At 40.3% G+C, this 14,721-nt stretch overlaps 1 long non-coding RNA gene across 1 annotated transcript in view; it reads right to left on the reverse strand.

Annotated features, from left to right (window-relative positions):
* Nucleotides 1–1,289: 1,289 nt before the first annotated feature.
* Nucleotides 1,290–14,721, reverse strand: part of LOC140323623 (uncharacterized) — a 13,943-nt gene continuing 511 nt past the window's right edge. The window contains exon 2 of the long non-coding RNA XR_011919413.1: nt 1,290–2,524. This is a non-coding gene — a long non-coding RNA (uncharacterized lncRNA). The remainder of the gene's footprint in view (nt 2,525–14,721) is intronic.

The following is a 14,721-nucleotide window of genomic DNA, read 5'->3' on the forward strand; positions in this document are numbered from 1 at the left end:
CTTGTTTTTTTAAATTAGAGCTCGATCTACGAATTTACACCGGCCATTCTTCGCTTTTCGGTAAGCGAGAACAGCCGAATTCACCGCGAGATTGAGTTTTAAAAACTCGCTCGCTCATCCCTAATCTTGACTGTGACTTTTTTTTGGTAAGTGCTACATTTTTATGTTACATTTTATACTAATTCACAAAATGTCCTAATTTATATCAAGATTAATATATTTGTAAGGAACTTACCCGCCCTGCGAGCCTGCGGTGTCCCTGGGGTTCCCAGCCACAGAGGGAGACCCCTCAGTAGCAAGCAGCATAACCAAGGCTGCTCCTCTGCTCACAGCTTGTCTGTCTCTGCAGGCCTGACCTCGGATTGTTATTGACCTGCTTTTGCCTTATCCTTCTGTACCTTGCTTGATTGGACTTAACCCTTGCTGTGCTGTACCATTCTGAATAAACCTTATTCAAGGATATCTGGAGTCGGTAGTGGTTTGTGTGCCCAGGCGCATTACAATATTCTAATTAGCACTTTATAGACTGTCATCACACAATAATATGAATGTAAAAAAATAATGCGATCGACCATTTGGTATCTGCTTTAAATTTCATTCGAGTTTAGCTTTAAAGAAATCCAATATTTGAATAAAGAATTGTTGGCAAAGATGTTCCAATACATGTATCAAGGTACATTTAGTGATTTCACATGTGTGTGTGTCAAAATACATTTAAATGTATCCAGATACATGTTAATTTTCATTTTGATTATTTTAACTGGACTGGTTCGTGGGGGGGGGTGGATAATCAAGGAAGTTGGCTTGTCCAGTATGAGTTGATGTGACTTTTAGTAAGTTGTCTAATTGTTAACTTCATCTGTTGCTGCAATGTTTTTGTGCGTAGTTTATAATTATGGTTTCTGTTGTTTAGCAACTCTTCAGCAATGTTTAGACAATAATTAGTACAAATGTATGCATGGTTTTCACTACAAACTGCTCTGTTCATTTGTAGTATTGTTATAGTTATGTTCTCATTGTGCTGTGCTGCCTGATCTTAGCCATATTGTATACAACCACACTTCTACTTCCTGGCTAAACAGGTTGTCAATTAACTTGTCAGTTGCATACTCATTCCAACACACCTGATGGTGATAGAAGGAGGTCCAAGTTGCCAAGCACAACATCACACCACATTGATTGGCAAGCTTACAAGCAGGGTCAAGCACTCCTAAATACCAGATTGTATGCGTTATTTAGGTGTTTAAATTATTCAAATATTATTAGCAAAGAAAACTTCCAGGGACAAATTTACTTAGTGCAAAACAGATTTTATTGATTTGACAGTTTCCCAGGGTGTTTTGTGAAGGTTTGAATGCCAGTTTGGACCTTACCCCACCAGATATGTACTTCCTCACATCAACTGGGTAGTGGAAGCTCATAAAGGTGGACTCCTCCTACTTTCGGCTTGCTCCTACTTTCTGCTCATTTAAAAGAGCACTCAAAACCCATTTTTTCAAGCTTGCCTACCCGGCTTCTTCTGTCATTTGAAACCATCACTACTTCCCACACTACATATCTCCCATCCTTTTGTGTGTGAAATTCCCCCACCTACTAGATTGTAAGCTCTTCGGGGCAGGGTCCTCTCCTCCTGTATCACTGTCTGTATTAGTCTGTCATTTGCAATCCCTATTTAATGTACAGCGCTGCGTAATATGTTGGCGCTATATAAATCCTGTTTAATATTATTAATAATAATAATTCCTCCTTTAACTGGAAACAATATCATGCACAGTGGTCTATGATATGATATTCCGGAGGCTTGGTAGAGATTCTCAGCAGAGGGATGTTATTATCCTGTTAAAAAATAGATTACATTATTAGGATGTGTTTAGCAGCATGTTAAATCATGTTTTGTTGGCAACTAAATGGTGCAGGATTGAATTTTTCATGATTTTCTGGCTGCATAAGCAATGCTTGCCCAAAGCTGCACTAACTTCTACTCTGCCCCAGTTTCTCAATGTATTTTTGTAAAGTTTCACATAAAGGCCCATCTTCTACTCAAATATGTCTGCTATTTCATTTCCCAAAGGATTAAAGTGTGCTTGATATGACAAACTCCTAGGTTTGTTTGTAACCCAAACATGATGTGCTGAAATATGTGATGCATACATTGTAAACATAAGTAAATACTAACACGCAAAGACATTTGCAATCAGTTCATCCCTGACTCAACATTCCTCTGCACCTTGGTGCACCTCTGGCTCTAGTACCTCTGGAATGTCCCAGGTATTTCCATGGTGTATGCACAGGTTGTGCAGGATGCAGCATGCCAAGATGACTCGGGTAGCTTTCTAGGGTGCGTAGAGGAGTTCACCACCACCAGGCTGTGCCAAGCACAGAAACCGTGCTTTTAGCAGCCCGATGGTGTGCTCCACAACCCCCTGGGTTTTATGCAGAGCCTTGTTGTAATTATGCTCTGCTTCTGTCTTGGGGTGATGCACAGCTGTCATAAGCAATGGAAGCTGTTCGTATCCTCTGTCACCTGTTAAAAGACGAAAAAAAGTGTTAGTTATTGTTATAGTAAGTGTTCTGTGGGTGCAGTAAAACCCTAGAGTTTTTTTTTACAAAGGTTGCTAAGGGTTGTGCTCTCAGGTCAGTTTAATGCTTTTTAGTTGTTAGGAGCTATTGTTACTACTGACTACCACACTGGCATACTGTGATCTGTGGACATAGTAATTATACTAGGGATTCCGTGAAAATCTGAAAGTTGGTTCAAGGGTTCCCCCATGGTCACAATATTGGACAATATTTATAAACTATTTTCTAAATTATATATTACCACAAAATATTACATATATACAATATAGGTAATGGCTTTTCATTCAGACAATGCAAGGGGAGTTTGAGGTGTACGACTGCAACTACTTAACAACATATTAGGTGTCTGAGGGAAAAGAATATATAGTGGGACAAGGTTCACAATGGCATTTATGACCTTCATAAACACTCTAGAAACTGTAGGCTGGCTCAGTCCACAAATTAAGGCAGAGGTTGTTTGGAACGAGCCCGGCCTAATATATACAGAGTGGCCAGGAACCTCGTCATTCCTGGCACAGCCTGGTTTCTTCTTGTTTTGAGAGCAATTTTATCTTTAATCAGACTGTACAGGTTCTGGATGACATGACAGGACCGGCGGAATGGCCTTTTGACATCTTGGTCCCGCATGTCATCCAGGTTGCTCCGCTCTGTTAAAACCCGTGGCTCCCGCACCCATAGCAAAGTCAAAGACAGCTCCTCAGGTTGTTGCTGCTCCTCTTGTGCAGCAACCCAAATAGTTGCAGTTGTTGCCACAACAGCACTAGCCAGTAATACAATTTCATCCATGTCCTCCATAACCTCCATAATCACAAAACCCACATTCCGCGACCACCTAGGCGCATATTTCTGACGAATGAGCGTTCGTGCATATTATTGCGCACTTAATATTTCCGCCCGCATATAATATTTCCAGCCGCCCATACACGTGCACATGCCCTGCATCCCTATAAAATTTCAGAAAACTTCTTAGCCTTTCTGCTGGCAACATTTCCTAACTTTTCCCCAAAAAAAACAAAATTAATTTGTGGCAAACACGACAAAAAAAGCAATTTTTAGGGTAAGAATCCACGATTAACTTTATTCATCAAAAATTTGTTTTGTGTGTTGTCCCATAACTGGTTTTCTTTTTTCCTTCTAGGACCATGTATGGCCTAAAGCCAACCACCAACCACCAGCACCACAGCTGGCACTACCACTGCAGGGCATTCTTCAGTCCATAGACCAGCATACATCTCCCTCAGGCAAAGCTAGGTTGCCTAGAGAAGCAGGCCAAGCAACACATCAGCCAGTTTGCGCCAGCCCAGGGATTCTTCTTTTAAGGCAACCAGCTTACCCCCTGAGCAAAATGCAGCCCTCATGGAGTCCTACATAGAACATTTTCCTGCGACTCCATGGGGGCTTGCACTCCCAGATCTCCAATGCTGCAAGGCAGGGATTGCAACAGTTTAGTTATTTGAATATAGGCCTAAATCCTATTGTGTTTTTTTACCTTAGTTTTGTTTGGGGGAAAATATGAGATCGTTTTTGTAAGATGACCTGTTTAGTGTATTTTTGCATTCTTTTTACTTGCATCAACAATGTATGTATTTCTAATTTTTGACAATAGTACGCCCTGAGATGCAGCAGTCCCCTTCTGCCCTCTATGCTCAGAGTTATGAGGATGACGAAGATGACGAGGATGTCACTTTGCATGTAGAGGATGACACTGGTCTTCCTCCTGGTAATTTGGCTTGTATGTGTGTGTTCAGCCTTACAAAAGCTAAAAAATAACCTTTTATCTCTCTGTTTTTTTTGTTTTTTATTGAAATTTTATTTTAAGATGTTTCTGGTGTTGCCTTACTTTGGGAATGTCTGCCTGCTTATTGAGTTAAATGTTTAAAATAGACTCCAATTTCTGCCTGTCTTGTAAAATCTCGGTTTGCCTTAGCTAAATATTGGGGACTTTAGATATGGAAGATTTGTCTACACATTCATTCATTTTGATGTCATATATCATGTGCCTTTGTAGAACATCAGTGTCCGCTGGTTTGTGGTTCCTTAGAATTTTCACGGGCTGCAAGAACTGGTCCATTTGCGATTTTTTTGGGATGGGTTGGGGGGAATGAACATTTCCCATTTGTATTTTTTTGTTAGGGTCCCTCAGTTGGCCATTTCCCACCAGAAGAGGAAACACCTGAGGTTTCTGTAAGCAAGTTAAATATTAAAAAACATGATCAGATAATATTATTACCTAAAGAAAATTCTGCCTTACAGCCTAAATGCAGATGAATTGGACCTTATTTATCAAGCGAGCACGTGTATATACGTGCCGATATACAAGGCATATTTCCTCGAGCCAGAGCCAGAGTCGAGTGCTAGTACACTTGTCTTCACTTGCCAGCCGGATTTCAGCTTTGATAAATGAGCAATGGGGTTGAGAATACGCCAATTAAGGCGATTAGTTTGCAGCTGCGCGATTAGGGAAGATCTGTTAAGCTGTCAATGGTGAGGTCATAGCAATTAATTAGCGCACACCTGCTCCCTGTTCTGTGCACATCTACAGTCTATTAAAGGTCAAATAATTCAAGTTACATTACAGATGAATTAATTATTCAATTGAATAATTAAATAATTAATCAATTATTTAATTAAGGTCTTTAGTGCTTCATTTTTTTGGGTAAGTGCTACATTTTTAGGTTACATTATACTCATTCCCAAAATTGCTTCATTTATAGTTAGATTTGTTTCAGTTGTTGTTACAGATGTGGTCCCCCACTTTGCGGAGAAATTCCGGTCTCCTCCGCTTCAGGTAACTTCAAATATTTTGCATTTGGCTAACAGTTGGTCGCGTACCTGCAGGGGTCAATAGTAGTGTTGGTCACTATTCGATTCTATAGCTCACTATTCGATTCGACTGCTATTCAGTCGAATAGAGCAAAATTATTCAGATGAATGAACGTCGAATTCAAACTCCAATTAAAGTCAAGGGGGGAATTTGGGTTGTTTTTCAGGACTGTGTAGAGCTTCTACAGCTTAAAAAAACATTTAAAAAGACATGTCAAGACTCCCCCAGCTCTGCACAGCACTGTACAAGTAAAAAAGGAAAACTTTTTGTTGTTGCTGTCAAGGCCATTTTTTGGGGCGGTCAAGAGAACATGCCGGATTATATACTGGCCTTCTGAGTAGATGCAAGAGAGGGTCCTTTGATCCAAAAATTAGCCACCAGGTTTCACTGTTCCGTTACAAGCCATACACAGGCTTCAGAGTACAGGCAGAGGTCCCTGAGGGGGGTCTTTCAGTCAAAAAATTAGCCCATTACACAGCTCTGTTATAAGTTACAACTGACAGGGCAGAAGCAGGAGGAAGAGGTGGTGGGCACTGAGACAGAGTGGGGATCACATTGGTAACTGGCATCTATAGCTGGGTGTAGTGCATCATCAATGCCACCTACATGTCTGTAATATCATTTTTAAGAATGGAGTACTAACAGGTGGCCCTGAGATTCCCACTGTCCCTACAGTGGTGGTGGGCCCCAAGACAGAGTGTGGATGGCTGTGTTACTCCTCCTGCTCTTACTGCTGCTGCCCGCCCATTGCCCAGTACCCAGCTCTAGATGCCAGACTAGACTCAAGTTCAACAGGGTCTTCTTTCACCGCTGATTCCGCCAAGCCTGTGGTTTCACTACAAGCCTGTGGTTTCATGTGGTTTCGCCACATAGTAGGTAGGGACAGATTGGAATCTCGTTCATCCATTCATGTCTCCAATAGCTACAGCTTCTACACTGTCCATATAGGTGATGGCCTCAACCTCTAATGCCGTCCTTGCTCTGTCTCAGGACCCACTGCCTCCTCCTCATGCCGTTACTGCTGCCTCCTGCCCAGTACCCAGCTCTAGATGCCAGTTACCAATGCTGTCCACGCTCCATCTCAGAGCCCACCGCCTCCTCTTCCGGCTGTTCCTGCTACACGTCCCAGGCTTGATCAATATGAGCAATCAGGATGCAAGTATACTTCCGATGAGCCAGCTGTTTCGAGTGGGTGCATTTTACAAAGTTAAAGCTAGCAGATAGGAAAAGGCAGTCTCCTACACAGCAATGTCCCCAGTAGCTACAGCTTCTACACTGTCCATATAGGTAATGGCCTCAACCACTAATGCCGTCCTTGCTACGTCTCTGGGCCTACTGCCTCCTCCCAGTACCCATCTCTAGATGCCAGTTAATGCCATCGACACTTCTCAGGGCCCACCGCCTACTCTTCCTGCTCTTACTGCTGACGCATGACCACTGCCCAGAACCCAGCTCTTAGATGCCAGACTAGACTCAAGCTCAACGGGGTCTTCTTTTCCCGCTGTCACCTGTAGTTCCTGGACATTGTAGTGGAACTGCAGAGGTCTGAAGTTCAGTTTCCCACGTGACGTCACAGTGGAACTGAAGTGCAGATTACCTCTGCAGTTCCACTACGATCTCTAGGCACTACAAGTGATGAATGTGGACTTGTCCCCATTCATCACCTGTAGTGCCCTGTATTCTTAGATAAACTCTATCCAAAAATACATAGTAGAAGCACAGCACGGCAACAGCGATTGCTGCTGCAGTGCTGTACTATGTATTCTTGGATAGAGTTTCTCTATCTAAGAATACAGGGCACTACAGATGATGAATGGGGACAAGTCCCCATTCATCACTTGTAGGGCAAGTGTCTATACTTAGTTTCATTATACATGTTATAAGAGACACTTCCACCATTGAGGGATATTAATTCTTTAAGGTGGTATATTTGTATGCAAATCAACTTTTTATATTTTCTTGGTCTAAATCCCTGGAAGTGGGATGTTTTATGTAATGGTATAGATTTACCCTGAATAAGTGAGTGAATGATTGGATGGCCAATGAATGAGGATATGAGATGTGTGAATGTGACCACTGATTGCAGGACCCTGTGGGTATGATTTTGGCCTTTTGTATGGCCATTTTGTAAAGATTACTGGACTTATACAATACAGTTGAGTTGAAAAAAAAAATTACTCAGGTTTAAGTGATTTGGTAAGGGATTCAAGACAATCGTGCACATGGGAAGGATGGGGTAAGGTGTGTGTAACTGTGTTTCAAATAACAAGTATGAAAACTGTTTTGGAGCCTGCACAATTGAATCCTGGTAAATTTAGTACAACCATAATTAAAAGCTGTAGACTTGGTAGTCCCACAAGTTATCCTCACAATGGATTGTATTAACAGGAACTCAATTTCTATTATGCACTTGGAGGATAACAATGAAAGATTTTAGAGTTGATAATTGGGACAAGAGATGTGCTGTATATGTAAAGAATCAGATCTACCGTATTTTTCGCCGTATAAGACGCTCCCAATTTTAAAGGAGGAAAATCTAGAAAAAAAGATTCTGAAAGATTATTCCCCTTCTGATCACTCATGTGGCATTCATACCAGTATTCCCCTTCTGATCACTCATGTGCCATTGATTGTCCCCTTCTGATCACTCATGTGCCATTCAAATTCCCCTTCTGATCACTCTGTGCCAATTTATCCCCTTCTGATCACCCTGTGCCAGTTCATCCCCTTCTTATCACCCTGTGCCAATTTATCCCCTTCTGATCACTTACAGGTACGTTCTCCGCCGGGGGATCTCCGTTAGGGCAGGGATCAGCGTACTTCCGGGATCGCGGGGGCACATGTGCTGGCTTCTCCTCGCTCGGCTCTGCAGGAAGGAGACACGCGCTGCAGCCAGGAGGAGAGGAGAGAAGAGGAGAAGCATGCAGGATCGCGGTATCGGGTGAGTATGTTATTTTATTATTTTTAAAAACTGTGTTCGCCATTTAAGACGCACGCACTTTTCCCCCCCAGTTTTGGGGAAGAAAAAGTGCGTCTTATACGGCGAAAAATACGGTATATGCTCAAGGAATGGCTATTGTTGAGTATACTCGAAATAAGGTAAAAAGAGGTATCTTGGATGGAGCTTTGCAGGCAGGTGGTATTGCAATACAAACATTCAATACTAAAGGTTCAAAAGCTAAGCAAAAAAAAAAAAAATAATAAAAAGTATGTACCTCTACTAGATACCTCCTTTTGGGCAGTAAGAGAGATGACTAAAGTAGGGGCAACCCTTCAACGGGACTCCCCAACTCCTGACGTTTAAGGGGACACCTTTTTTGTTTTGGGTATGAATTGAGTTTGATCACCTCTGGGAAAAATGTGTTGAATCTCTCTATATTCAAAATAGGTATGGAAGATGTGGGCAGTCAACCCCCTTGGAATGGACGAGGTGCCTACAAGGGTCTGAATCCCACTATATCAGAAGGATTAGCCTTCTGGTAAAGTGTATGTACAGGGAGAGGCTCTGACTTCCCAGGTTACGAAGGTTTGCTATGTTTAAAACATTTTTTATATATAATCACTGAATTGCTTGTACATTCTTACCCTTAAAAAGGTTTTGTTGTTTGTTTTTTCATCCTATATTTCAACTCATGCTAAATCACAATTATTCAATGCTGACCCCATGTATCTTGGAGAATATCTATAAATGTTTTGTAGATTTTGCATTCACCCAAGATGGCTAAGGAGTACCTGACCCTGTTATACCCACATCTGAAGATTATTTGTTATTCTGGATAAAAGGTACTACAAGGAATCTGTTACCCTTTTTAAAGAAAAAAGTTTCCAGGAGGTACTGAGACAAGCCTGGTCAAGCCATAGACCATCATCTCACCTATGGAGATGCTACTCCTCTCTTCCAAAGCAGAAAGTTGTACTCCTGTGAGGGTTTTCTGTGAATACCATGAAAGTCGTGATGCTCAGTATAAGCTCCAGGCCTACAGTCTTCCCTGCCACCTAAGACCTACAATTTCGAAAAGCCATCTTTGTTACCAGTGACCTTTATATTTTCTTTGCCCCGCGACACCAATTTGAATCTAAGCCGGTGTTGCCAACGAGTAAGTGATGTGGGTGGCAGGCTCCCCAAGTCTCTTGTATGGGTACAAAATCAATAAAGGTACTATAAGCTCAGAGAATGAACTTGAGGAGGGAAATGATGTGGACATGAGAGGAGATAGCCTGTATATCAGAGCCATGCATTGTTTGGGGCCATCAATGACTCTGGATTCCTGAAAGATAACTGTTTACTATTTACTTTTAGTTACCTTTCTGTAATTCTTCACTTTGTATAATTACCACCAACTTTTCTGAATAAATCAGAACAATAACCACATTTGATTGTTCTCACACATTTGTCTGTGAAACTTCCATCTATAGTGAGAAATCTCTGTTCTTTTAAAAGGGAAATATGTTCATCTTCAACAGTCGTAAGTGCTGAAACAACCCTGATTCATTTTGTTATATCTGTGGCAGTTTCATCATTCCCAGTCAAAGGGCGAACATCAGCACATTTGTGGTGCAAGCCTATTTGGCATATTCCAAAGCTAAACTTGGTGATAGAGATAAGTCTTGGGCCCCTCATAAGGTGTGCAAACAGTGTGTCAAGGGTTTACGGATGTGGACAAAGGGAACACGTGATAAGATTCCATTTGGTATACCTATGGTTTGGGGAGAGCCAGGAGATCATTTCAGTGACTTACTTTTGTACAGTTGAAAACTTTAGGATATAACAAGAAAAATAAATGTAGTATAGAGTATACTAGTCTTCCATCGGCTATACGCCCAGTGGCTCATTCAGATGAAATCCCAGTGCCGATTTTCGTTACACTACCCCCTCTTGAAAAACATGATTATGGTGATGAACTAGGTGACAACAATGATGAAGAGTTTGAAATTGAAGAGAACTCTGTTCGTAAAGGATTTGATCAGCATGAGTTAAGTGATTTGTCGCGTGATTTGGGACTATCGAAGAAGGCTTCAGAACTACTAGCATCAAGACTGTGTGAGAAAAACTTACTTGAAAAAGGAGCAAAGGTATACTTTTAAATCAGAGAAACTGCATTTCTGCAGTACTTTAGAACTGACAGTGGCTTTGTATTGCCATACCATACCTGGTTTAATGGAAGAATTTGGAATTCCAATCTATACCTCAACTGAATTGCAAATAATAGCTCAAAGTGGAGCTTAAATGTGTCCTCCTTAAAAATGGCAATATATCTGGGTCAGTCCCAATTGGCCATTCAGTTTCTCTTTGTGAAGAATATGCAGACAAAGAGAGTCATTGATTTGTTGCAATATCACCAACACAATTGGGTGGTCAGTGTTGACCTTAAAATGGTATGCTTCCTTCTTGGTTAGCAACGCGGATACACCAAGTATCCCTGTTATCTGTGCATGTGGGACAGCGGAGCTCGTGAAAGGCATTGGGTGGAATGAAATTGGCCTCCAAGATCTGCCCTAAAACCAGGTGATCCAATCATTCTACATGAGCCACTTGTTGATAGAAAGAATATTATATTCCCGCCTCTGCACATGAAACTGGGTCTGATGAAGCAGTTCGGTAAAGCTTTGCCAACTGAAGGAGACTGTTTCAAGGACCTCACTTTGGCATTTCCTAGTCTTTCATTTGAAAAAATAAAGACCATTGTGTTTGATGGTCCACAGATTCGGCAGCTCATCAAACTCTTGGGGAGCTACAAAATGCTTGTTTGCAATATGATTATTAAGGTGCATTTTCTGAATAGCCATCTTTCTAACTTCTTGTAAAACCTTTGTGCAGTCAGTGATGAACAAGGTGAACGATTCCACCAGGATTTGAAGGTCATGGAAGGACGGTATCAGGGTAGATGGCATGTAGATATGATGGCTGACAATTGTTGGAGCATCCGGCGGGAATGTCCTAAAACTGAACACTCCAGGAAAAGCTATAAGCGTAAATTTTTACCTTAACTGCTTACCCGATTAATTTTCAAATGTTTTACTGTAAAAAAAATGTCAGAGTAACAATAAATTCTTCATACGAACAAAAGAAATTTAAATAAACAGTACATTCAAGTTAATATTTCATTATTTTTTCAATGTATGTAAAATTTGTATGTTTTTTGACAAAAATGGAGGGTACCCTGTATCATAAAAACTGGATGTGGTAGCAAAAAACTGGGGTCACTATTGGATTCACCACCCAAAAATTAGTAAAAAAAACAAGTGTAAAGCTGCGTACACACTTCCAATTTTTATCATTAGAAATGAACGACGAACGACCGATTGGCCAAAAATCGTTCGTAAAAAAAGTAACCAACGACGCCTACGAACGAGGATAGTCGTTGAAAATGAACGACCGGACCGGCGGATCAGATTGGACGACGATCGTTGACCATCTATCGTGTGTACGGTCGTTCAGTGATCGTCCATGGTCTGAGCATGCGCGGTGAACGAACGTTCGCTCACTTCCTGTGGTGCACGTCACTTCCTGTATCGTTCAAACGATCGCATCTATTGTGTGTACAATATCTTTGAACGATCGTGTCGTTATCTGTAGGTACAGGATCGGTGCCATACGATCGTTCGCAGATATCGTGCAGGATCGTTCGTCGTTCGTTTACCAACGATAAAAATTGGAAGTGTGTACGTAGCTTAAGATCTAACTAAAAAAAAAAATGTGTTCCCAGTGTAATTGACAACCTGTTTGGACAGCAAGTGGAAGTGTTTTTGTATACAAATAGGCTAAGATCAGGCAGCACAGCACAATAAACCTATAAAACTACAACAAATGGACAAAGGAGTTGTGTGGCAGCAAATTAAATGTCAGACTATTAAAAAAAAAACAAAGAAATAAAAACCATGACAATTTTTTTCATAAAAGGAATATGTACATAAGACATTCAGATACCAATATGTGACAATGTGACTTTGAGAATGGGACAAAGACAACCAGGGAAGTCAAATTGCAGTTTGTATTAGAAACCATGCATACATTTGTTTGCATTTCGCCAAAGCCAAACTAGAATGAAATTACAATCAGATCCAAAATGCTTGGTCATGTTTTTTTTTACAGTCATACTTTTGTGTGATGACTGTCATAATTAGTATGTATACAGCTTGATATTAGTGTTGGTGTTCGAATTCGGGTTGTCTTCATATTTTACCCGAATATGGCTGTTCAAATTCGGGTAGATCCGACCTAAAAAAAAATGAGATTCGACAGCAGAAATTCCGAAAATTTTAAAAAAAAAAATAAAATAAAAAATAATGTTAAATTAGTTTATTGAGTGTTTGTGTTTATATAACTAATTTTTTGTTATTTTTTTTACAGGTTATCCTACAATGACATGATGGCCCTGATTTAATAAAGCTCTCCAAGGCTGGAGAGAATACACTTTCAACGGTGAAGCTGGGTAATCCAGCAAACTGGGAATTAACCTGTAGTGCCCCGGGGATGGTAGTGGAACTGCAGAGTTCATCTGCAGTTCAGTTCCCACGGTCACATGATCATGGGAACTTTGCGGTCACAACTGTGACTGCAGGCGATCCCCGGGCACTAAAGGTTGAATGGGGACAAGTTTTAGTGCCCTGTGTTCTTGGATAGAAAAACTCTATCCAAGAACACATACAACTAGTAAGGGCTGCAAGAGCAATCTGATTGCTCTTGCAGCCCTTAATAGTCCCTAAAAATAACCCAAATTCTCCCACCATTGACTTAAATGGTGTTTGAATTTGGCATTCGATCACCCAAACAACTTCCCACTATTCGATTGAATGGCTGTCGAATCGAATAGTGAGATATTCGACCAACACTACTTGATATCAATTAGTTTGCAGTGTTGCAACCAAACAAAAAAAGTATTAAAACAACATGTACAACAAATGTTACAATAAATGAAGCAATTTTATGAATGAGTATATTGTAACCAAAAAAAGTAGCACTTACCCAAAAGGAGATAAATCATTAAAGATTTAAACTGACCTATAATGGACTGTAGATGCGCACAGAACAGGGAGCAGGTGTGCGCTAAATAATTGTTATGACCTCACCATTGACAGAGCTTAACAGATCCTCCTAAATCACGCAGCTGAAAACTAATTGCCCTAATTGTCGTATTCTTGACCTGATTCCTCATTTATCAAAGAAGGAGTCCAGCTGGCAAATGTAGGCGAGTGTAAAGCATCCTACAGCAAAGCAAGAGTTAAAACAAGACAGACGGAAGGCAACAGCTTTTGCTCATTCAAAATCTACTGTTTGGTATTATTATGAAAAAACCTGGACATTTGAAATATCAATGTAAGAAATATTTAGGAGATATTCAAAGAATTTGGAAAGGAAAGAAAATAGAATAGTTCCCTGTGTCCCATCTGCTCCTGTAAACCTTGAGATCAATTTTCCAGAGTCACTTAATGCTCTATTGATAAGACAGATAAGGGACTTGTCAATTCAAAATGACACTTTGAAAAATAAACATAGCAATGTGGGGATGACTAGAACGAAATTTATCTCCAAAACCTCTAGAGTATATAGCTCCTGTTTTTCTAGACGCATGTGGTCATCCTTTTATGAGGAAAATTAAAAGGGCAGGACACAAAACGTTTGACTGAAACTGGAGCACAAAAAAACAACAAAGACAGAGATTTAAGCAGGGTTTTTCGGCACAAACGGTGTATTCAACATACTTTAACAAAATTTGTAATAGGGTTTGTACATTAAAAAATACCACTGTACACAACTAGTGGTCAGGTATAATCATTTAAGTCATATGATTACTTAATACAATAAACAGTAATCAAAGGTTGGTTTGAACCACCTTATTATCCTTGGGGTTCAACCACAGACAAAGTGATTTTTTCACTAGACATATAACAGCTATCAACTTATATATTGTTGACCATATACAATGTTTGATCATCAAAGCATGTTGTTGGATATACTCGACGCGTTTTGCCAGATACGGCTTCTTCAGGAGTATTGACAGCATGCGTAGATTGTCTGTGTCAATTGCATCTAGACCAGTAGATAATGTTTGAATTAGAATTTATAGTGACTCAGATGAATATTATGTTGTAGATATACACATTCCCAATTAATGTGCTCTCTATAACATGATGACCTATGTTGTTTAGAGCACACATTGATGTGCCACTATATATACTGGTTATTAATTGATTAATAACAAGCAGGTTTTAGGCCAATATACATGGATGTCAGACAGTAATTAATCCAGAAATATTCACACTTACATGGATTTGTGGAACAAAAGTGGATGGTATGAAGTTGTATGCAAGATCAG

Source organism: Pyxicephalus adspersus, chromosome 2 (genome assembly GCF_032062135.1).
Source record: "Pyxicephalus adspersus chromosome 2, UCB_Pads_2.0, whole genome shotgun sequence".
NCBI lineage: Eukaryota > Metazoa > Chordata > Amphibia > Anura > Pyxicephalidae > Pyxicephalus > Pyxicephalus adspersus.